The 25124-nt window shown below is 39.5% G+C and overlaps 1 protein-coding gene and 1 non-coding gene across 2 annotated transcripts in view; both read left to right on the top strand.

Moving 5' to 3' along the window:
* The window catches only part of FOXO3 (forkhead box O3), a 1048726-nt gene that overhangs the window by 1001429 nt on the left and 22173 nt on the right, over positions 1 to 25124 (top strand). The gene's annotated exons all lie outside the window — the stretch shown is intronic.
* Positions 1921 to 1992, top strand: TRNAG-UCC. The gene has a single exon. It is a non-coding gene; the product is annotated as a tRNA-Gly (tRNA).

Here is a 25124-nt window from a genome sequence, read left to right as displayed (position 1 = left end):
ATACAGAGGTTAATGACATGGGTACTTGTCTCAGGTGTTGCACAGAGGATAATGACAATGTACCTGTCTCAGGTATTGTACAGAGGATAATGACAAGGGTACCTGTCTCGGGTATTGTACAGAGGTTAATGACAGGGGTACATGTCTCAGGTGTTGCACAGAGGATAGTGACAGGGGTACCTGTCTCAGGTGTTGTACAGAGGATAATGACCAGGGTACCTGTCTCAGGTACTGTACAGAGATTAATGACAAGGGTACCTTTTTGAGGTATTATACAGAGGATAATGACAAGGGTACCTGTCTCAGGTATTGTACATGACAAGGGTACTTGTCTCAGGTGTTGCACAGAGGATAATGACAAGGGTACCTGTCTCAGGTATTGTACAGAGGTTAATGACAAGGGTACTTGTCTCAGGTGTTGTAGAGAGGATAATGACAAGGGTACCTGTCTCAGGTATTGTACAGAGGTTAATGACAAGGGTACTTGTCTCAGGTATTGTACAGAGGTTAATGACAAGGGCACCTGTCTCAGGTATTGTACAGAGGATAATGACAAGGGCATCTGTCTCAGATATTGTACAGAGGTTAATGACATGGGTACTTGCCTCAGGTGTTGCACAGAGGATAATGACAATGTGCCCGTCTCAGGTATTGTACAGAGGATAATGACAATGTACCTGTCTCAGGTATTGTACAGAGGATAATGACAAGGGTACCTACCTCTGGTATTGTACAGAGGTTAATGACAAAGGTACTTGTCTCAGGTGTTGCACAGAGGATAATGACAAGGGTACCTGTCTCAGGTATTGTACAGAGGTTAATGACAAGGGTTCTTGTCTCAGGTGTTGTATAGGGGATAATTACAATGGTACCTGTCTCAGGTATTGCACAAAGGTTAATGACAAGGGTACCTGTCTGAGGTATTGTACAGGGTAAATGACAAGGGTACTTGGCTCAGGTGCTGCACAGAGGATAATGACAAGGATACCTGTCTCAGGTATTTTACAGAGGTTAATGACAAGGGGACTTGTCTCAGGTGTTGCACAGAGGATAATGACAATGTACCTGTCTCAGGTATTGTACAGGGGATAATGACACAATGTACCTGTCTCAGGTATTGTACAGAGGATAATGACAAGGGAACCTGTCTCGGGTATTGTATAGAGGTTAATGACAAGGGTACTTGTCTCAGGTGTTGTACAGGGGATAATTACAATGGTACCTGTCTCAGGTATTGTACAGAGGTTAATGACAAAGGTACCTGTCTCAGGTATTGTACAGAGGTAAATGACAAGGGTACTTGGCTCAGTTGCTGGACAGAGGATAATGACAATGTACCTGTCTCAGGTATTGTACAGAGGTTAATGACAAGGGTACTTGTCTCAGGTGTTGCACAGAGGATAATGACAATGTACCTGTCTCAGGTATTGTACAGAGGTTAATGACAAGGCTACTTGTCTCAGGTATTGCATAGAGGATGACAATATACCTGTCTCAGGTATCGCACACAGGGTAATGACAGGGGTACTTGTCTCAGGTGTTGCACAGAGGATAATGACAATGTACCTGTCTCAGGTATTGTACAGTGGTTAATGACAAGCGTACTTGTCTCAGGTGTTGTACAGGAGATAATGACAATGGTACCTGTCTCAGGTGCTGCACAGAGGATAATGACAAGGGTACCTGTCTCAGGTATTGTACAGAGGTTAATGACAAGGGTACTTGTCTCAGGTGTTGCACAGAGGATAATGACAAGGGTACCTGTCTCAGGTATTGTACAGATGTTAGTGACAAGGGTACTTGTCTCAGGTGTTGCACAGAGGATAATGACAATAGCAATAGCATAGTGGCAGAGCCTTCGCACAAAGAGGAGGCATTCCCGGTTCGAGTCCCACCACTCCCCTTTCTATTTTTTTTGTAGCATTGGTGGTATAGTGGTGAGCATAGCTGCCTTCCAAGCAGTTGGCCCGGGTTCGATTCCTGGCCAATGCAAGAAATCTGTACTAACCCATGAAAAATGTACCTGTCTCAGGTATTGTACAGAGGATACAAGGGTACCTGTGTCAGGTATTGTGCAGAGGTTAATGACAAGGGTACTTGTCTCAGGTGTTGCACAAAGGATAATGACAATGTACCTGTCTCAGGTTTTGTACAGAGGATAATGACAAGGGTACCTGTCTCAGGTATTGTACAGAGGTTAATGACAAGGTACTTGTCTCAGGTGTTTCACAGAGGATAATGACAAGGGTACCTGTCTCAGGTATTATGTAGAGGTTAATGACAAGGGTACTTGTCTCAGGTGTTGTACAGAGGATAATGACAAGGGTACCTGCCTCAGGTATTGTACAGAGGTTAATGACAAAGGTACCTGTTTCAGGTATTATACAGAGGATAATGACAAGGGTACCTGTCTCAGGTATTGTACATGACAAGGGTACCTGTCTCAGATATTGTACAGAGGATAATGACATGGGTACCTACCTCTCTTAGGTGTTGCATAGAGAATAATGACATGGGTACCACTCTCAGGTGTTGCACAGAGGATAATGACAAGAGTACCTGTCTCAGGTATTGTACAGAGGATAATAACAAGGGTACCTGTCTCAGGTATTGTACAGGGGATAATGACAAGGGTGCATGTCTCAGGTATTGTACAGAGGATAATAACAAGGGTACCTGTCTCAGGTATTGTACGTAACCCAGAGAAAATGCCAAATGCTCAAGCAGCCTTGCAGAAGTAAAACTCTACAGAAGAAAAATTTGCTATGACTGATCGGCCAAAATACTGCTCTTACTGGGCCTGAAGAAATTGTGAGAATTTAAAGTCTGGCTGATTAACACTTGGAACAGGAAACAGCTGACTTTTTAATTGAGCTTATATACTAAAGTCCTGTATCATTGAAACTATGGATGGTCTAAGGTTTACATGTAATAAAAGGCACCTATGCAGTGCTGGAATACTCTCATCTCTGAAACTGTCTGTGAGAAATTGCTCTTTTTAAGATATGGTGGAAGCTCAAACAACAAGCTTGCATCTCACATTAATGCTGGTAATAATGACACTGTACCAGCAAATACATTATCTGCAAGAATAGGCAGTGCTGAAACATTGATGAATTTTCCCCAGTGTGACTTTTTGAACCTACTGTAGTTTCATCATCATCATCATGTTCATTTACTAGTAACTAAAAAGTAACAGTTTTGTAGACGGATTTCAAATCCTTCCAAATGGAATGACTTTTACATGCTTTGATAGCAAGGATTGTGTTGTGTAGCTGTTATCATTGTAAATTTAAACTGTATAATTTCCATTACATTGATGTGTTTATATATTATGTATGCACGTATCTGTTTCAAATGATAGTGTGTGTATGTTTGTGTTTGTGTGATGTGTCATATGGTATCCTTAGTTTAGCACATGGAAAATTGTTTAATTAAGCTTAAGGTGAGGGATGCAATATTCAGTGCAGTCTGTCTTTAACACTAATATATGATTAGGTTCTAAATGTTAAGAGTTGGCTAGTTATGGACCAATTATTTGAAAAACATGTTAGAATAGCACACTTCTCGACTAATCTACACATGAAGATAGCTTATTACAGTCACACAAATAAGTAAATCTCAACTGTACAAACACACCCACACAACCCAAAGCACATTGATATGCACTATACAGATTTCTAATATGAAGGCAAGCCCCTCACCCCTCCCAAAATGTTTATAACCAACCCCAAGATTATTCTTACTTTGGGTTAAATGCCATTCAGGGCACATAGTCGTTTATGCACGTCTTGCACAACTGCCACCTCTCACACCTTTCATGTACCCTCAGCCAAACACGTCTGGTGTCACAAATACACACACACACACACACACACACACACACACACACACACACACACACACACACACACACACACACACACACACTTTCTCTCTCTTTCTCTGTGTCTCAAGAACATTCTCCTGATCACAGTCATACCTCTCAACTGTCCAGATTTTTGGCTCATATTTTTGGTCTGTTCCTCATAAAATTTGTAGTTTTTATGATTTTTGTGGCAAATGAACGAGGATCGAATTCACTAAATAATGACAGGCATTTGAGTTTCAGACTTCATTTCCTTCAGAAAATGCATAGTAATACAAGACCTTTTTTATTCTAGCAACTATCTAAATTTATAACAGCAATATTTAAAAATTGTCTGTATTTTTGAGGCTTTATCCCCCATTATTTTTGGCTTTGTCCAGATCTTTTCTGCTAAGAGGTTGGGAGCTATGGATCACACCCTTTCACGTTTTTTATATATATATATATATATATATATATATATATATATACATACATACATACATACACACGTGTGAGCATGTGTACTCTCTTATAGCATTGTTAACATGACCAAACACACACACACTTTCACATCTGTAGTCTCCTGATCATTCAGTCTATGAAGCACGTACCACAACCCCTCCCCATGTACACTTGTTATTGACACTTGAACACCAACGCGGTCCTAGCCATAACACATCACTCACATGTAAGCTACCTAGTAGATATACTCACTGACGTGCTCCAACACACAGTCACTAAGCTCACACAGGCATTCACACCATCACTGACACACATACGCGCTCGTACACACACACACACACACACACACACACACACACACACACACACACACACACAAGCACATTTCATTCACTTAATCCTATAACCAACATCCAGTTATTACCTTACACTCAACCGCTCACTCACAACACCAACAATGCCAGTCTACAGAGATACCCCAGACCAGATTTTAGTTTTATACACTGTGGCATGGGACTCAGCCTCAGCCAGCAGTTCATTCAGCTTACAGTCCTCACTCTCAGCTTCCATGTACAACAAAAGGAAATACTTGCAAGAAAAAAAAAAAAAACAGTAAACTCCTGTCAGGAACTGAACTGTAACTATTGCATAAAAACTGAAGACTTCAAAGTCTAAGGTACTTTAATTTGAAAGTTTTCAGTTATAGATGGCACAAAGTTCATGCCATATAATCTTCATATAGGAAAGCAAGTCAGATGGCCTGGCAAGAAGTGATGCAAAGAACTGTTTCAGTCTGATAATTTAAGTACACAGTGTACCAGATTACTACAGTATTGCATCACCCAAGTACAGCAAAGAGAACTCGCATGGTTATTTGCCTTATCTGCACAGTTAGAGAAATGCATTCAAAGCTAAAGTACATCGGTAAAAATAATACTGTTACGAGTGTGACTGCACATGCCATCAAGTGAAACTCACTAGGTTAGCTGCTTTAGAATTATAAAGGATTTCACAGTCAGTGAAATCAAATTTCAATGATAAAAAAAAAAAGTTATTAATGCTTTAAGAAGGTCTGTAAAACAGTCATCCTGACTACTTAATGTTGACAAGTGACTAAACTGTGACTGGTCCAAAATGGCATAATGGTATTTATTTACATTTATTGGCCAGGATAGTCTAACTCTGAGTCTCATTTTTCAGTGATGACCTGAGGAGAAAAGTTTCAGATTCGCACATAGAAACAAATGAAAATAGCAATTATAGAAAGGAGAGTTTGTTGCATAAGGGAAGTTTTGATATAAATACCAACTAGTAACCCATACAAATTTTGCAAAAAGATAAGCATATATTGCAGTCAGACAAACAGATACAAGCATTGTAATTGACCACATGATGCAAGCATAGTGGCCATGGTGGAGGTTCTTAGCTTTTTAGCAGTTTGGATTAAGTGTGCAGTCACGCATTAAGTTTAATGGAAATCATCAGCATATTGACCACTTGAGTTTAACAGTGAGTAGAAACACATTATGAGAATTCAGATAAGATAAAGAATGGAGAGATGTGACTAGTGGGAGAACATTGTGAGCATGAAACTATATAGTGAAAGAGAGTAGGAGATTTAAGTACTGAATACAGGACAGAAGAAAATGTTATGTATCAGAGAATTAATAGGTTAGCTTATGCCATGAGGCGCAGTTCCAACTGCTTTAAAAGTGACTTTTAATAGTGGGCTGGAATATTTTGCTTTTCAACAGTATAACTCATAGTGAGTAACGTCTGTTCTTAGGGATATCAATAAGTGGGTGTGTCTCCATGTTATTATACGTGTTACTTCAGCACAGTAACTTGTGAGCACTCAGGAGATGTGTAGATAAGAAATGATGTTCAAATCTAGGCCAGCTCAATTGTTGCGGAGCCAGGCAATGGTGAGCCCCACCATGATGTCTTAACAGCAAAAACCAGCAATTCTGCTGTATTCAACAGGAAGCACAAAACAGCCAACGATGCTCCTGAGTATCCAAGTCCTGTATATAGAACAAGTCCAACAATCTAAATAAAACAGCAGGACTCAGAGATGACTTCAGGTTCCAGTATCAAAACGTTTAATAAAACACAAGCATTTTCGTAGGTAAACCCCATTTTTTCAGATGTGTTTACAAATCAATTAAAATCATTCCCCCTTCTTATACATACATCTCAAGTCACATGATATACCAATTAAGGTTCCGTTCACATTTAAAGTATCAGTGACATAAATCAGCATCAGACATTGATATTTCTAAAATGCACAGAAAAAAATTCACATATCAACACACAAACTAACATAGTTCACTTATAAAAAACACATGTATAAAACTTATAAGTAGCCATGTACTACCTAAAAAGTGGTCTGGACTTCAGTTTAGGTTGTATGTATAAAACTGTAAATATAGTGAGGTTGAGAGCAGACACCTGGCCATGGGCTTAGTGAGTATGTCACAATACAACCTAAATTGAAGTCCAGCAGATATTCATTTTGTATGGTGTTACTGTTGTGTTTTAGTTAAGCTTCCAGACTGTTAAGATATCCTGTTGGTAATGTATGAATCAGCTAAATATTAGGTAGTTTTTTTTCTCACAATGTGTTTTATTAATTTTTACTTTAACAAACCAACCAAGAACAAATCAAAATTAAACCAACAAAAGTTCTAAACCTGTCAAACACACAAATAAAATGATTACACAGAATAGATATGAACAGTATTTACAAGCAATTGTCTCAGTGTGTAATAAACCCATGGGACTACATAAAAGTTCCCTTCAAAATGATAATTCTCAACTTAGGTTACAATGTTGAAACTATCTCCCAAGACTCGGATAAACCTTTGAATTCAGAGTTTTTTTGACAGGCAAATTTGAAAACTCTGGAGTGCTTAGTAGTTATTTTAGATAATTCAGACCATGTTAATGAGGATGATCAACACCACTTTTTTTGTTATATAAAATTTATCCATAACAAAAACAATAATAAATGAGCATTTAATTCATCTGTATCTAACAGATGTATGTTGTATGATGTGCCAAATGCTGACTTATTGCACATATTATGGAATTGCATGTATGCTAAGCAGTTGTGGGAGTTGTTACAACAATGAATCTAAACACACTATCCAAAACTAAAACATATTTCTGGCAATTTACCTTGCTACATTTACCCTCAAAAGAAATTGATACACTGTGGTTAAAGGCACTTGTCATTGCTTTTTTTAAGTATTAGGTTTTCTTATTGAAGAGTACGGCAAAGCATCATTGATACAGTTAAAACTTATGTAAGTATTCTGGTGTCCAGAATTAATGCTCCCAGGGAATAAAAGTGTAATAGTCCATGGGGTATGTGGTCCCTGGTGAATGGACTTGTACGGTTTGAGATAAAACATAGCCATGTATTTGACTTTTAGGAATTTCATAGTAAAAAATAGGGTTTGTAAATATTTATCCGGTATTTAAGAACATGTGTCCATAGAGAATTTAACTCGAGACACTATACTCCCAGCTATAATTTAGCATGTGGCAGGTGAAAAAAGAGGGAGTAGCTGAAATATGTGATACTTAAAAGAGATAAATACACTGATACTTGAGCAGAGTTGACCAAGTGTTTTGAAATAAAGATGCTCAGAATGAAATATATGTTCAGGAAAGGAGTGTGACTGCTGACAAACCAAGCCAGGCTGAGAATGATCTAAAACTGAAGTTTCACAGATACAGATAATAAAATCAAGATCTATATTATATAAAGTTTATGTCCTAAATTAAGAGGAAACACACTTAGAGAATATCATTTTATACTAGAGCATGACTACAGTATGACAGGACACTATAAATGTAACATAAATTCAGCAATATGTTCTCAAATAAACAGATATACGGAAGTTGCACAACAGCTAGTAGTACAAGATTACAAAAAGCTAGTAAGTCTGTCTGCAGCAATTTTTGCAGCAGATATCCTTGGGGAATACATGTTCGTCAAGAGAAATGTAGTATCATTCTTGAGGTAAGAATAATCATTTTGTTAAGTGCTGCAAATCAAGCTTACAGAAGCATTTTAGACATACCAAAAAACCTCTTAACAAGCAAGTTTACCCAGAAAAACTGCAGATAAAATCAACAATTTTACTCAGAATCAAGAACCGCAAGAACATATAATGTTTGACAGCACTACAGACAATTATGTATATATTATCAGTAGAGAAGTACAGATGGGTCGAGCTGAAGTTAAAGTCTGTATCTAAAACACAAAACTAACATTCTTACTGGTTATGAGAGTATATAGCCCACTCACACTGAAGTGTCTGAGGCTGGGAAAACAGAAGAAGCAAAATCCTGTAGATGTCACCACAGCAGAGAATAAGCAAGTTCTACTTGATTAAGAAGAAAATGAGCTTTTATTGATAAATAAAATACGATGAGCGCTTTCGGCATAAACTGCCTTCTTCAGATCGTGTAATCTAATAACATTTAAACTTCAAAAAGAGCAAGGCAGGTGGAATGGAGTACGCCAGTTATATTTCCACAAATAAGTTTTTATTATTCCACAACCACGAAAAACAGACTCCACATTAACGCTCTTAGTACACTCTGCATTTTCGTCCACTGCTATCGTTGGACTTCATCAGATACAACAATTATAAAATCTAACTCCAAAGTCTAAATTGTAGATATAAATCAAATTCCTTAAAATTAAAAGGTTACATAATTTTAATCATAATTAAAATTTATTTCAAATATATTTATAATTACTCCACCATACATTTAATATTTAAAAATAAATAAATATATATTAAAAAATAATTTAATAAATAATTTATATTACATCTTATTCATAAATACAATTAATAATTACATTCCTATTCAGTCCTTTTAGTGTGCATTGAGGATATATATTTTAGCATATTACACTTTTTTTTTATTTAATTTTTTTCCAAATATTAATTTTTAATCCAGGTTTTAATATAATATTTTTAATTTGCCCATATTTTTAATTATATTCCTTAATTTGCCACCATAATTTCTTATATTTTTCCTCTCTTCCATGCTCCTACCCTTGTTCCCATAAAAAACCCCCTTTATTTAAAACCTTTAAATTTGCTTATATAAATAAAAATTGCATGAGTATACTTGTCATTTGTTTTGTGTTGTCTTAAAATTTTTTTATTGTATGTTCATTTTTATGAAAGAGGATATCCAAGATCATTTGTAGAGAATATTAGAAAGAGATAAGGAATGAAAAGAGAAATAGGGGAGAAAACCAATTAAAAAACTATTTAGTAATAGGCCAGACCAGACAGGAGGTAACTGGTCAATAGTGTGCTGAAGTACGGTTGAACAGGCTAAGATATTGATATTAATAATTTGATTTGAATAAAATAAGGAAATATTTATTTAAAAATGGCATAATTTTTTATATATAATAGGTATAATAATATTAATACATTAAATAATAGTATTATAAGTATAATATAAAGAAGTGCATTAAACAATTAAATTACAAATCCAATAACACAGGGGTAATGTTGGTTCTTATGCAATTCTGCTCAGGCAACTGGAACTTATGGAACAATAAATGTGGCCATTGTAACAATGTGGAGTAGTACAAGATGAGAGTAGACAGAGTGAGAGGGGTGTGTGAATAGTGTAAAAAATAAACATAATAATTGAATTAGTACACAGGTACACAGCTATATACATTATGTGGAAAAAAAAAATTTCTTTCTATATAGGTAAGACGGAGAGAGTCCTGAGGAGAAGAATCTATGAACATGCATATGAAATTTTAAGACAACAGGAAACAAATGCTTTATATAAGCATACCAAGGAATGTATAGGTTCAAAATTTTCATTTTTTATAATAGAGCAAGTAAAAAGGGAAACAAGGGGTGGACTATGGGAAGAATGGCTGGAATATAAGGAATTATGGTGGCAAATTAAGTTAGAAGCCACAAAAAATCCTGGTTTAAATGAACATATTTCATTAACCCCTATATTAAAATTAAAAGCTGGGAAAGTGTAATTACTTATTTGAACAGTAGAGGGTGATAGTGTATATATCCCCAATGCACACTAAAAGGACTGAATAGGAATGTAATTAGAATTATTTATCAAGTGAATTTAATATGTATATATTTATTTATTTGTTTTAAATGTAAAAGGGAGATAGGGTGTAATATATTTTGTGTATGGAGTAAGTAATTTTAATTATGTAACCTCAATTATTTAATATTATAAATACTGGTCTTGTTTTAACTAATGGAGTTAGAAGGAATAATTAAATATTAATGAGCCATGCCTAGTTTGATTTGATGATACAAGATGCACTTTTTTAACATAGGTGAATTTATTTTTTTAAAAACATATTTAAGCACTTATTTTTAATTGATTTGTTGTATCTGATGAAGTCCAACGATAGCAGTGGACGAAAACGCAGAGTGTACTAAGAGCGTTAATGTGGAGTCTGTTTTTCGTGGTTGTGGAATAATAAAAACTTTTTTGTGGAAATATAACTGGCGTACTCCGTTCTACCTGCCTTGCTCTTTTTGAAGTTTATTGGTTGTGGTCGAGCAGTTTGGTGTTTAGCAGTTTGTGGTTCTGATAACATTTAAAAAACAATCATCATGAGGCTTTAGTCACTTCCTTTTTCCTTTGGTTTTTACTTCCAATCACAATGTAGCATCAGTGAACTTATTTGCATGAGCTAAGGAGAACAAGATCTTGTAATTGGTGCTTTCATGTTAGCCAATCATTTGTCTGACTAATGGTATTAAGTCCAATCAAGATGTTTCTGTGTTTTACTAAGGGTTCAAAATTACTTGTTCTGTTGACAACCAATCATATACTTCACATTGGTTGTTATTTCCAATCGCAATACAACTTTAGTAAGCTTATTTGCATAGGTTGAAGCTGCTGTTTGGCACTATAGCCAAGACCAACCAATCATATGTCCCACTTTAGTTCTTACTTCCAACCACAATGTAGCATCAGTAAACTTATTTGTATAAACTAGAACTGCTGTTTGATACTGTAGTCAGAATCACTAAGAATCCTTGTATGTCAGTAAAATTAATACCCATGTCAAGATTTAATAAGTACTTGATAAATATAGTTTCATCCTGTTCTCCTTAGTTTCTACTGCAAATATCAATAGATCTGAAACAAAGCTTCCAGTAGTTTCATAAAAGCATGCTTTACACCTTAAAATATTAAGTTACATTCTTACCTTGCATAACTAAACACTTATAGTTAGTAAGTACTAGGGCAATGTTTTCTAAACTGCATAGAAACTTGGTATCCAATGGAAGTAAAACTAAATATATAAAGTTAAGATATTCAAAGACATTAAAAAAAAAAAGTAACAAACCACATATATGTGAAAATATATTGCTGACCATTTCAGTCAAAAGACTCATTAAGAAAAGGATGACTTATTTTAAAACGCTCGTTGGTCAAACAAGACTGAGTTTGTCAGAATGTCTGCCCGCATTCGCAGCTGCAGAAAGATAACAAAGACCGATAAAATTGTAACTGTTATTCTAAGCCTTTGGATTACGCACTTGGGCTTTAGACCAGTTGTTTCACATTAGGAAGGTTTGTGGTCTGCAATGTTGTGGCAGGACAGAAAGCTTACATCCTTCTGAGTTGGGAGTTGCTGATTGAAGGCTTAGTGTCTGTTCTAAAGTGCATTAGTTCTGGTTTAAGCACTAGGGCTTTGGGTCAGTTTTTTTACATTAAGAAGGTGTGGTCTGCACTCTTGTGGGGAGGCTGGATTCTCCCCTTCTGAGCTGGGAATTTCTGGTCACAGGCTTATTGTGCCTGCTTATTTGAACTGTGTCTTTCTGAAAATGGTGTTTCAGGCCTGCTGAATCTAGCTTTGTTTGTATAACTTGAGCACTGACCCAGGCCATCTTTTTTTGGAGACGGTTCCCCTGCAACCTAGCAGCAGGAGTGTGCAGTTAGAATTTGTCTGATTGAAGACTGCTGGAGCAGGGCTCAGTTTTGAGCTTTTTTCTGGTTAATTGGGTAACTTGTTTAAATCAGTTGTTCGTTTTCTATTGTTTTATATATATAAAAAAATTGCATTATATTCATCTGCTTTTACTGTATTTGTGTTTCTTCCTACTTTATTACTAGTGGCATTGACTACAACTCTGATCTGAGATATATAACAATACGTATCCTTTTTCTATGCATTTAAAGAATTTTTTTTTTTATTGTATCTGCTTTATTTTCTGAAAAAAAAAACAAAAAAAAATACTTGTTTCCCGCCTTTCTAGGCTAGTATAGTCCAGTTTTCAGGTTAAGTGCTGAATTCAGGGCTGTGTTACAAATCTCTGTGTTTGCTCATTTCTTACCTGGATAGAAGGAAGTTTCTCTGTTCACCTGTGAGAGAGGGGAGCTTTGAGCAGCCTATCTGTCCGTGGTGGAGTGGTTTCAGCCCAGAAATTAGTAGTTTATTGACCATTTTGGGCTAATTTCTATCTCTTTCATTTCCCTGCTATAAATACCGCATTTGCCCAGTTCTGCATGCCAGGCAGCGCCGGTTAGCTAGGGTATAACTATTCCCGGCTCCACAAAGTCTCCTCTTCAGTTTTTCCCTTGGAACTAGACAAACTTTCAACTTAAGCACTCGAGCCATTTATTTCTCAGCCCAGCACTTGCTCACAACTCATAGCAAGCACTTATAAACCCTAGCACTAGACCCTCCTATACTGTACAGGAGGACAAGGCTCTCTATTCAACCTTACCAGCCATTCAGTAAAACAGTACACTGTACCTATCCGGGCATGTCCAAAGGGCAGTTTCAGGCATACTCTCCAGTCCAGCTGGTAAATCTGGGCATTTTGAGGCAATGTTACAACTGCCTCATGTACACAGACAACCCTCTCCTCCTACCACCATACACTAATACATGTGAGAGATGCAATTATACAGCCGAACTGGAAGCTAAGCTCTCTCAACTCAAGGCTGGATCAGACAGTCAAGAGAAGAAGGGAAATACTTGCATCACACCACCAGTCTCACATAGACCCATTAAACCAGCACCTGCAAAAAACACACATAAATACACAAAAACATACTCGGAGGCTCTAAATAAAAATTTGCAAAAGCAACAGAGACCTCCAAAGTAGACATTCAAGCAACCTCCACCCCCAACACAAACCATGAAACACATACTTCACAAAACCAGTGTGCCATGCAATCACAGCCCTTAAGGCAAAATAACATACCCAACATACTAGTAATAGGTGACTCTATAGTCAGGCACACTGATGTCCCACTCACTAGGCTGAATAAGGAGAAGGTTACTGTTAGATACCTGTCGGGTGCCTAGATCCGCCACATAACACAAGCACTCAGCTCACTCCAGAACAAGTACAAATACGACTCTGTCATTGTCCATGTTGGTGTGAATGACCTGAGCCATACCTCCCTGGACTACATGAAAAGAGACATGGAAGAGCTCTCTGATCTTGTAGCCCAGGCCGGTATGACTCTGACCCTGAGTAGCATCCTGCCCTCACCAAGAATGATATCGCAGTATAAAGAAAAAATTGTCAATTTCAACAATTGGCTAAGTTTCTGGTGTCATTCAAAGGGGATCCAGTGTCTGTCCGCCTGGAATGACATATCCGACAAGCCACGCTGCTTTGCTAGAGACAGCTTGCACCTGTCACCCATAGGCTTTCGAATACTGGCCAAGGCTCTTGCCACCCCCATAGTGCCTTTTTTAGGCAAGGCTCAAAAGGCAAACCCACTGCCATAAATAGCACAGGTAACAAAAAACGGAGGGTAATGCTACTCACTGCCAGAAGTCTAAACCTCAAAATGCACGCACTTGAGACACTAATCAGCATGGAGAAAATCGATATATGTGCTTTAACAGAAACCTGGTTTAAGGCTGCAGAGAGCACCCCAGCACTACCAGGCTACAACTCATACCATTCATTTCAGCCACAGAACTTGGACCGAAATAAAAAAGGTGGGGGCGTATCCATATTCATCAAGGATACCCACACCTCCAGGTTAGTGGCACAGCATGATGCTTCAGAGATCATCCACGTGCAACTAACAATGGACAAAACTGCAATTCAAATTGTAGCTTGCTACAGATCACCCACCATGTCCCAGGACCCCCATTCCGCATTTCTGGAAACACTGGGAAATATAAAGGTCCTACCAAACACCCTAATTTTGGGTGATCTCAATTACCCAAACATTAATTGGGAAAACTTCTCAAGTACTAACTCCCTTGCCCAACATTTCCTAGAATTTATAAACTCAAATGCCCTGGATCAACTGGTCAACACTCCCACCAGAGGTGACAACATATTGGACCTGGTCACCACCAACAGGGCGACTGGTGCTCCATACCAGAGGTCAACCCCTCACTGGTTAGATCTGACCATAAACAAATCACTTTGGATATCCACATTCCGCCCCCACCCCCGGACAAGGAAACCACCATGAAAAACTTTTCAAAAGCAAACTTCACGTTACTTAAGAACGAGGTGAAAAGTTTCAAAGCCCCCATGCTAAAGGATAACATTGTCCAAGCTGCAAAATCCTTTACTAATGCATTCTACGGGCACCTACAAGAATGCATGGATTGTGCTATCCCAAGCAAAACCAAGACTCACTCCTCCAAGAAAAGGAAACCAGTCTGGTGGACTCCTGCCATAAACAAGCTATACAATAGAAGGAGGAAACTAGTGCAGAAAAGAGTAAAATCCCAAGAAGGGAAGACATCCTTGATCAGTATCAGCAAGAAACTACGATCCCCTCATAAAATCATCCAAGGCGAATTTTGAAAGAAAAATTGCCAAGGACTCCCAAAGATAACCACAAGGCATTCTTTAGCTATGTCAAGAATCTAAGTGGCAATGCTCGGATCTGCTCGGAGTTAGTGCAGAATGTTACAAAATACACTGAACTGACCGATATTGCCAGCATCCTGGCAGACAGGTTCAGTGCAAACATCACCCCCAAAAGGGCCCATAACCATACCAGAAGAATGTAGAGCTCCTGAAATCACAGAAAGTTAGGTTAAAACAGCCCTCTCCAAAGCCAAAAACACAGCATCAGTGGGACCAGACAGTGTCCCAGGCTGCGTCTTACATGAGCTCAAAGATGAACTAACCCCTCACCTAAACACACTGTTCGAACTCAGCCTCTCCACAGGCTACGTACCCATAGAGTGGCGCACAGTAACTGTTATTCCACTCCACAAATGTGGAGCCACAACAGACCTTGGGAACTATCGCCCTATAAGCCTGACTAGGTTGGTCTGCAAGGCTATGGAGCACTTCCTCATGGAACTCATTAACAGAGACAAACAGTGGACCCTACCCGGTTCGGCTTTGTTAAGGGCAGATCATGCCTCCTAAACCTGGTGGACTTCTTTGAGACAGTTACCAAGGCTATAGACGAGGGAAAGGTGGTACACACAGCCTACCTAGTCCTCGCAAAAGCCTTCCACACCATTCCCCATTTTTGTATTATAGACAAGCTCACCAGCCTGAACATAAACCCCTATGTCACAAGATGGTTTGCCGACTGGCTCACGAACAGAACCCACATGGTAATAGTTGTGAGAGCTAGGTCTGACTCCAAACCGGTTACAAGTGGGCTCCCCAGGGCTGAGTCCTAGGACCTCTCCTGTTCGGCATATACTTCTCAGAGGTACAGGCAAGCACAGGAGGACTATGGCTGACCAGGTTCGCAGATGACTGCAAACTAGGGGATATAATTGACTCTCCGGCTGACACAGACATCCTCCAAAAGGGTCTCACTGAGACGGACACCTAGTGTCAAAATCATGGCCTCAAGCTAAATGCCAAAAAGTGCATAGTCATCCCCTTTGGAAAAAACAAAGTACCCACAAGCTACCACATAGGTGGTAGTCCCCTAAATATGGAAGACGTAATAAGGGATATGGGGATCCAAGTAGATAGTAAACTCTCCTTTGATAATCACATTGCCAAAGTGGTTAGAAAATCCTTTTACGTGGCACACCTTATCACAAAAGGGTTCGCATCCAGATCAAAAGAAGTCATTGTGCCCCTCTACTCATCGCTCATCAGACCCATCATAGAGTACAACACCCCATTTGGGATGTATCTTACAAGACACCTGCAACAGCTGGAAAGACCACAGAAGTACCTTACCAAGAGGATCACTGGCCTCAAACAGATGCCCTATGCAGCTCAACTGAAGAAACTCCAGCTGTACTCGGTTGCATACCGCCTACTCAGAGGTGATCTCTGCCTAACATACAAGGCCATGTCCAACCCAGAACTGATCAACATGCTCCACCTAAAGAAAAGCTTATCCCCTCAAGCCACATGCTCTATGGATCTAAACCTCACCACAACAATAAATAGGACGTGCTGGAGGGATAGATTCCTGTCACAGAGACTTCCCATGTTTTGGAACAAGATACCAATCTACATCAGGCAGAGCTCCTAGCTAACACTCTTCAAGAGGAACCCTGATGAGTGGATGGGAAACAGAAAGTTTACCCCGGGGATCACCTCAGTGGCTCTGCTGGACAGAGGCACAGGGAACTAATCTAATGGGGTGACGAAAGCCAACACATTCTGGCTAGGCTTATAAATGCCTTCAGACAGATAGCCTAGTACCTACCTATGAACCTATGAGACTTATTCAGGTAAGCTATCGCATTGGAAAAACCAAACTGCAAAATAGCTCACCTACAAACAAACATCATTGGTTGCCAAGGTTAGTAAAAAAAGGGTTCCGCCTGCTTTCACGGCTGCAGGGATATCTCTAGTACCTTCTTGCACATTTTAACTATTTATTTAAAGCTTGAAGCCTTATCAGTAGATAAGTATCTTGGGGAGAAGAAAAAAATATATAAACTCAACTGTAAATAACTTTACAAGAAATTTAACAATCACAAGCAATCTGCCAGCTTTCATGGCAACAGAGAAAGCATTCTCAGTGAATCTGCTTGTAAACAAAAATTTTTGTTACTTCTTAATAAAACAACCTTATGACCTCAAAAGAGTGTCCATGATTATCTTAATAATAATGAAAAGACCATTGGATTTCGGACTTGCATAGGTTATACCGGCTTACCAATTATTTGAATTGAAACTGAAGAAAGACATACTACATGTCTATTCTATTTCGTATAGGTAAGACCTTAGAGACGAAGTAATATTAAGTATTCACTATACCCAGATCTATTAAAAACAACGTCAGTAGTTGCAACCAATAACTCCATAGCTTTGGTATGAAACATGACACAAAAGACAATGTTGAATGACTAAAAATCAAAAATAAACCTTCATTTTGAAAGCATTAAAACTGTTAAACAATGCATTAAAATTACTTATTGATTGTGAGACGTCTGTTTTTCAGAATTGGTTTTAAAGGGATCATATTGTTCAAACCTGAAGGACGTGTACGTCTCAAATTTGTAATCCATTTAATTTCACATAGTTCTGTTCGATTCATGACATCTCCTTGTCTGGGATTGAATGGAATCGTCTCTATGGCTTTAAATGTGAACTTATGTGACGGATAGGAAGCTATATGGTTTGCAAGGCTGTTGTGAGGGTCTCTATTAGAGATATCCCTCATATGGCTCAAAATTCTATTTTTAAATTGTTGATCAAGTTTTACCCACATAAAAACATGGGCAGTTGCTGCAGGTTGCAAGATATACAAGATGTTGTGTGTTGCAAGTGGCTGCTGCTCTGAAGTAATAGTTTGATTCATGTTCGGATGCACAAATGAGGTAGTTTGATTAATGAATTGGCAAGCTTTACATCTCCCACATTTGTGGGTGCCTTCACTCATAGTGGGTGTCTTCTTCTTGAGGCCATCTTTATTGCATAGGAGTTGTTTCAAATTATTCTTATTTTTAAAGACAAATCTCAATTGATCGCCTACAATGCTTTTGATTTTTTTCATTTTCAGTGAAGATCGGCCAAAATTGTTTAACGATATTACAGATTTGCACATGGTCCATACTATAAGTCAAGACACAATTAGGTTCATAGGTTGATACTAGGCTATCTGCCCTAGGGCATTTATAAGCCTAGCCAGAGTGTGTTTGGCTTTTGCCACCCTTTTAGATTAGTTGACTGTGCCTCCGTATAGTAGGTCACAGAAGATAGCCCTTTTAAGGTTAGTTTACTGTGCCTCTGTCTAGTAGGGACACAGAAGAGATCTCAGGGGTACACCTATGATCTCCCATCCACTCGTCAAGATTTTTCTTGAAGAAGGTCATTGATGGGCTCTGCCTAACATGGATTGGGATTTTGTTCCAAAGTGAGGGGAGCCTCTGGGATATGAATCTGTCCCTCCAGCATGTCCTATTTATTTCTGTGCAGAGGTTTAAGTCCCTGGAGCGTGTAGCTCTAAGGGATTTGGATTTCCTGAGGTGGAGCATGCCAATTAATTCTGGTTTGGACATGGCTTTATACGTCAGGCACAGATCGCCTCTGAGTAGGCAATAAGCAACTGAGTAGAGCTGGAGTTTCTTTAGCCTAACTGCGTAGGGCATCTGTTTGAGTCCCTTGATCCTCTTGGCGAGGTACTTTTGTGGTCTTTCCAGTTGCTGCAGGTGTCGGGTAAGGTACATTCCAAATAGGGCATTGTATTCAATTATGGGCCTGATGAGTGATGAGTAGAGGGGCACAATGACCTCTCTTGATCTAGATGTGAACCCTTTCGTGATAAGGTGGGCTGTATAGAAGGTCTTTCTAGCCACTTTGGCAACGTGATTGTCAAAGGAGAGATCGCTATCTACTTGGGTCCCGAAATCCCTAATTACTTCTTCCGTACTTAATGGATTACCACCTATGTGGTAATTTGTGGGCACTTTGTTTTTCCCAAAGGGGATGACTATGCACTTTTTGGCATTTAGCTTTAGGCCATGGCTCTGGCACCAGTTATCCGTCTCTGTGAGATCCTTTTGGAGGATGATGTGTCAGTTGGCGAGTCGATTATGGCACCCAGTTTGCAGTCATCTGCAAACTTGGTCAGCCATAGTCCTCCCGTGTTAGCCTGCACCTCAGAGAAATATATACCGAACAAGAGAGGTCCCAGGACTGAGCCTTGTGGGACGCCACTTGTAACTGGTTTAGAGTCTGACATGGCACCTGCAATTCTGACCATGTGGGTTCTATCCCTGAGCCAGTTTGCAACCCATCTTGTGACATAGGGGTTGATATTTAAGCTGGTGAGCTTATTTATGATGCCCGAGTGGGGTATTGTGTCAAAGGCTTTTGCGAGGTCCACGTAGGCTATGTGGACTACCTTCCCTACATCTATGGCCTTGGTGACTGTTTCGCAGAAGTCGACCAGATTCAAGAGGCAAGATCTGCCCTTATCAAAGCCGAATTGGGTAGGATCCAGTGTTTGGAGGTTCCCAATGTCTTTGTTTATGAGTTCCATGATGATACGTTCCATAGCTTTGCAGACCAGGCTAGTCAGGCTTATAGGGCAATAGTTTCCGGGGTCCGTTGTGGCACCACCTTTGTGGAGTGGGACCACTTTTGTTGTACGCCATTCCTTGGGTACATATCCTGTAGTAAGGCTGAGATTGAACAGTGACTTTATGTGAGGGTTCAGTTCTTCTTGGAGCTCGTGTAAGACGCAGCCCGGGACACAGTCCAGTCCCATTGATGCTGTGTTTTTTGCTTTGGAGAGGGCAGCTCTCACCTGTGCATCTATAATGTCAGGGAGGCTACACTCTGTTGGGATAGACATTTGCTCTTTTGGGGGGAAGGGGGGGAGAAGTTTGCAATGAACCTGTCTGCCAGGATGTTGGCAATGTCTGTGGGTTCAGTGTATTTTTTGTCATTTTGCACTAACTCAGAGCATATCTGGGAGTTGCCACCCAGGTTCCTAACATAACTAAAGAGGGCCTTGTGATTATCTTTAGCATCTTGTGCAATTTTTCTTTCGAAGCTGACCTTAGATAATTTCATGAGGGATCGTAGTTTCTTGCTAGTACTGATCAGAGATGCCTTCCCTTTTTGGGATTTTGCTCTATCATGTAGTAGCTTCCTCCTTCTGTTGTATAGCTTATTTATGGCTGGGGTCCACCAGACAGGTCTCCTGCCTTTGGAGGAGTGAGTCTTGGTTTTATTTGGGATAGCATGATCCATGCATTCCTGTAGGTGTCCATAGAATGCATTTGTAAAGGATTCTGCGGTTTGGGCCGTATTTTCCACTGGCCCAGGGGCTTTGAAGGATCACCTCAGTTTTGAGAAGCGTTTGCTTTTGAGAAGTTCTTCACCGTGGTTTCCTTGGCTGGGGGGTGGGGACGGGATATGGATGTCCAGTGAGATTCATTTATGGTCAGATCTTACCAATGAGGGGTATACCTCTGTTATGGAACATAGAGTTCCCATGTTGGTGATGATCAGGTCCAATATGTTTTCCCCTCTTGTGGGAGTGGTGACCAGTTGTTCCATAGCATTTGAGTTTATAAATTTTAGGAACCGTTGGGCAAGGGTGTTGGGGCTTGAGTAGTGCTCCCAGTTTATGTTTGGGTAGTTGAAGTCACCCAATATGATGGTGTTTGGAGAGACCTTCATATTCTCCAGTGTTCTCAGGAAAGCTGAGTGGGGTTCCGTAGTTTGGGAGGGTGGTCTGTAGCAGGCTACAAACTGAAAGGCAGTTTTGCCCACTGTTAGTTGCACATGGATGGTCTCTGATGCTTCGTGCAGTGCCACTAACCTGGAGGTGTGGGTATCTTTGATGAATATGGATACCCCCCCTCCTTTTGTGGTTCGGTCCGAGTTTTGGCGCCGAAAAGCATGGTATGAGGTATAACCTGGTAGTGCTGTGGTGCTCTCGGGCGCTTTGAACCAGGTTTCTGTTACTTCACAGATATTGATATTCTCCATACTAAGGAGAGCCTCGAGTGCGTGCATCTTGAGGTTTAGACTTCTGGCGTTGAGCAACATTACCCTTAGTTTCTTTTTCCTTGTGTTGTCTATGGAGGTGGGTTTGTCTTTTGAGCCTTGCCTAAAAAAGGCACTATGGGGGTGGCAAGAGCATTAGCCAATAGTCGAAAGCCCAGGGGTGACAGGTGCAAGCCGTCCCTAGTGAAGCAACGTGGCTTGTCGAGCATGTCATCCCAGGCTGACAGACACTGGATCCCCTTTGAATGACACCAATACTTTAGCCAATTGTTAAAATTGATAATTTTGTCTTTATACTGTGGCATCATTCTTGGTGAGGGTAAGATGCTACTCAAGGTCAGGGTCATACTGACCTGGGCTACATGATCAGAGAGCTTCTCTATATCTCTTTTCATGTAGTCCAGGGAGGTACGTCTCAGGTCATTCACATCAGCATGGACAATGACGGAGTCATATTTGTACTTGCTTTGGAGTGACCTGAGTGCTTGTGTTATGTGGTGGATCCTGGCACCCGACAGGCAGCTTACAGTGACCTTCTCCTTGTTCAGCCTGGTGAGTGGGACGTCAGTGTGTCTGACAATAGAGTCACCTATTACAAGTGTATTAGGTGTGTTGTTTAGCCTTAAGGGCTGTGACTGTGTGGCACACTGACTTTGTGAACTATGTGATACGTGGGTATTGTTGTGGGGTAGCGGTTGCTTGGATGTCTGCTTTGGAGGTCTCTGCTGCTTGGGCAGATTTGGGCAGATTTTTATTTAGAGCCTCCGAGTATGTTTTTGTGTGTTTATGTGTTTGGTTTGCTGTTGCGATAGGTCTATGTGAGACTGGATTTGTGGTGTGTGTGGGGTTACCTTTTCCTCCTGTCTGACTGCACCAGTACTGCGTTGAGAGAGCTCAGCCTCCAGTTTGGCTATATAGTTGCATCTCTCACATATATTTGAGCTTGTTGGGAGGAGGAGAGAGTGGTCTGTGTACATAAGGCAGTTGTAACATTGCCTCAAGATTCACCCTTCCTGGTTTGACTAAATACACGTTCATTTGGTTTATTAGCTTCTGTTTTTTCATTTCTTTGAAGAAAATAAGTACGTACTTTATTATGAACACTGGTCTGCAGGTCTGGCTTACTAGATAAATCTTTATCCTTGTAGCCTTTTTTTTTGAGATTTGTTTTTAGTGTAGAACACTCCTTATTGTATGTAGTTTCTTCCGTGCACAACCTGGAAGCCCTGCTCATTTGATTTTCCATAATGTTTTTAAAAACATGGCTGGGATGCATGCTGGATCAGTGCAAATAATAGTTACACCAAGTTGACTTACAGTGGATTCCAGTGTGCATACCTTTGCCACTATCTAAAGTTAATGTGATATCCAAAAAACTTATCTCATATTTGGAGGATTCAACAGTGAACCTCAGAAATGTTGTGGAATTCAAAAAATTATTGAAGTCAGCTCCCACTCCCTCTCCAAAGAAGGAAGATGTCATCAACAAAGCAATCATAATACACTATACATTGGTGCCAAAGATTGCTGATATTATGGACATGATTCATCTCCCATTGAGCAAGAACCAGGTTTGAATAACTATTCGCACATGGGGTGCCCATCGCTCCACCCCATGTTTGCCTATAGCACTCATTCCCATACATGAAGAAATTATTCTCCAAAATCAATTCAAGGAGGTAGCAAACTACCTCCACATTGACTTAGTACTTGAAGGTGGTAGTATAACAACACTTGCTACATCTTAGTTATATGAGATCAAGGCTGGGATCATTGAGAAACAGTAAAAAGACTAGAAGCCAAGAACTAAACTCAGTGGGACATCGATCTATCCTGAGTTTGCTGACTTCATTTTCAAATAAATTCATAAATAGATTCACTGAAGGATGGTTCATAGGCACAAAAGTACTGAATCTCTGTGTGCTATTAGCATTACTTTCAGGGAATATATTTCTCAAGCTCACATTCCTACCAAAGAGCTTGATATCAGCAACAAACACATGGAGATCTGAACGGAGAGAGGGAACAAAAGTCAATCCTTTCTCTAACACTTTGATATGATCTTGACTGAGTGGAAAATGAGGCATGTTGATGACTAACAAATTAACTGTTTCATTTACCAGTTCATTTTCTCTCTTGACTTGGTGTCCTGCCACGTTTCTGCAGATTCCCTTTGATGGGAATAGGAAAAGGGTGGAAGGCTAAAGAATTCCCTAAAGGGCCTTCCTTTGGTCTAGCACCATTTATGTGGTCAGAACTGAGGTTTGTGACACTCTTCGGTAATATACTGGTTGTATTACTAGGCATTGTAACAGCAGTTGTGGTATTGTTCTGTTTATTTAATTCTGAAGTTTCAAAAGTTGTAAGTTATCAACACTGGTAGATACACTCAACATGTCATGTCGTTTGTTGGTATCCCTATTGGAGTCAACCGGGTGACTATTACTTCATGGCCATTCAAAAACATTTCCAATTGTGAAGTCCTGGAAGTCTCTCTGTAGTTTCCTAGTCTTTTGTGCTTTGAGTTTGTTCTCATACAAAGACAAATTGTGTTGTAAAGATTCCAGCTTCTGAAGGCAGGCTTCATTAAGTTCCATCTCTTCCAGTTAAGACTGCTTGACCTTTATTAAGTCAGAGGCTGAAATTTCCTCTGGTTTAAAGTAATCAATCAAGAGACGCATGTAATTAAAGCTGGTTTCCAGTTTAATAGATTGCCATTTGGCTAGTAAGTCAGGGTAGTGATTATCATAACTAGGGAGGCATTTCACTCTCATGCCTCTTGGGACTACCTTGTGATGTATACATGCATCAAAATGGAAGCGTTGCCATTGTAGCTTCTTTAATCGAAATGCAGCATCCTCCACGTCATGCAAAATAGTCTCAAAGAGGGCAGGAGTCCCAATTGCCCTACTCACTATTGTAAAATCCGTTGTTAAAGTAAGTTGTATTAATGGGTTGTCAGATTCACAAAAAAATTCAGATAATCTGGTATTCCTGTTATTTTCATGCATGCTTGTGCTGTTTCTGATTTCAGAAGCACTCTCTGCCATGTGTAATGAGTAGATAACAAAACCAAATAAAATGAGAATATGTATCCCACTCACGCTGAAGCGTCTCAGGCTGGGAAAACAGAAGAAGCAAAATCATCAAAGCAGCAATTACAAGATCTTGTTCTCCTTAGCTCATGCAAATAAGTTCACTGATGCTACATTGTGCATGGAAGTAAAAACCAAAGGAAAAAGGAAGTGACTAAAGCCTCATTATGATTGGTTTTTCATTGTTATTTAAACCATTGCTGGTCTTTACATTACACGATCTGAAGAAGGCAGTTTATGCCGAAAGCACTTATCATATTTTATTTTATTTATCAATAGAAGCTCATTTTCTTCTTAATCAAGTGGAACTTGCTCATTCTCTGCTGTGGTGACGTCTACAGGATTTTGCTTCTTCACAGGGGTTATGGACTAAACTAAACCTCATCAATGAAACGACTTTGTTTGGAGCAACTCTAAAACAATTTAAAAGACTGTGATCGTAAACATTTTCATACATACAACAATATTAATGGAATGCTTAAAACAATATTCTTAGCTAGACTACCAAAAGTAATACAGAAATTCATATTGTTCGAGAAACTGATAGAACACTGGTAAAGCACTTGAGAAAGGATTGGCTTAATTGAAGTACTTAATTATTTAACTAATGGTGCAAGAAATAAATATGAAGCATTCAGGCTACTAGAAGAATTTGAGGATGAATTTCAAGGTATAGGTAATCCATCAAACTGCACATAAATTTACTCACATATATCTATACCCCCCACACACACACATACTTCAACAAAGCTTGTACTCCTAACCCACAAGAGGGTACATTTC

Source organism: Protopterus annectens, chromosome 1.part0 (genome assembly GCF_019279795.1).
Source record: "Protopterus annectens isolate FY-2018-M chromosome 1.part0, PAN1.0, whole genome shotgun sequence".
In the NCBI taxonomy this organism is placed as follows: Eukaryota; Metazoa; Chordata; order Ceratodontiformes; family Protopteridae; genus Protopterus; species Protopterus annectens.
This window is presented reverse-complemented; position numbering and strand designations above follow the sequence as displayed.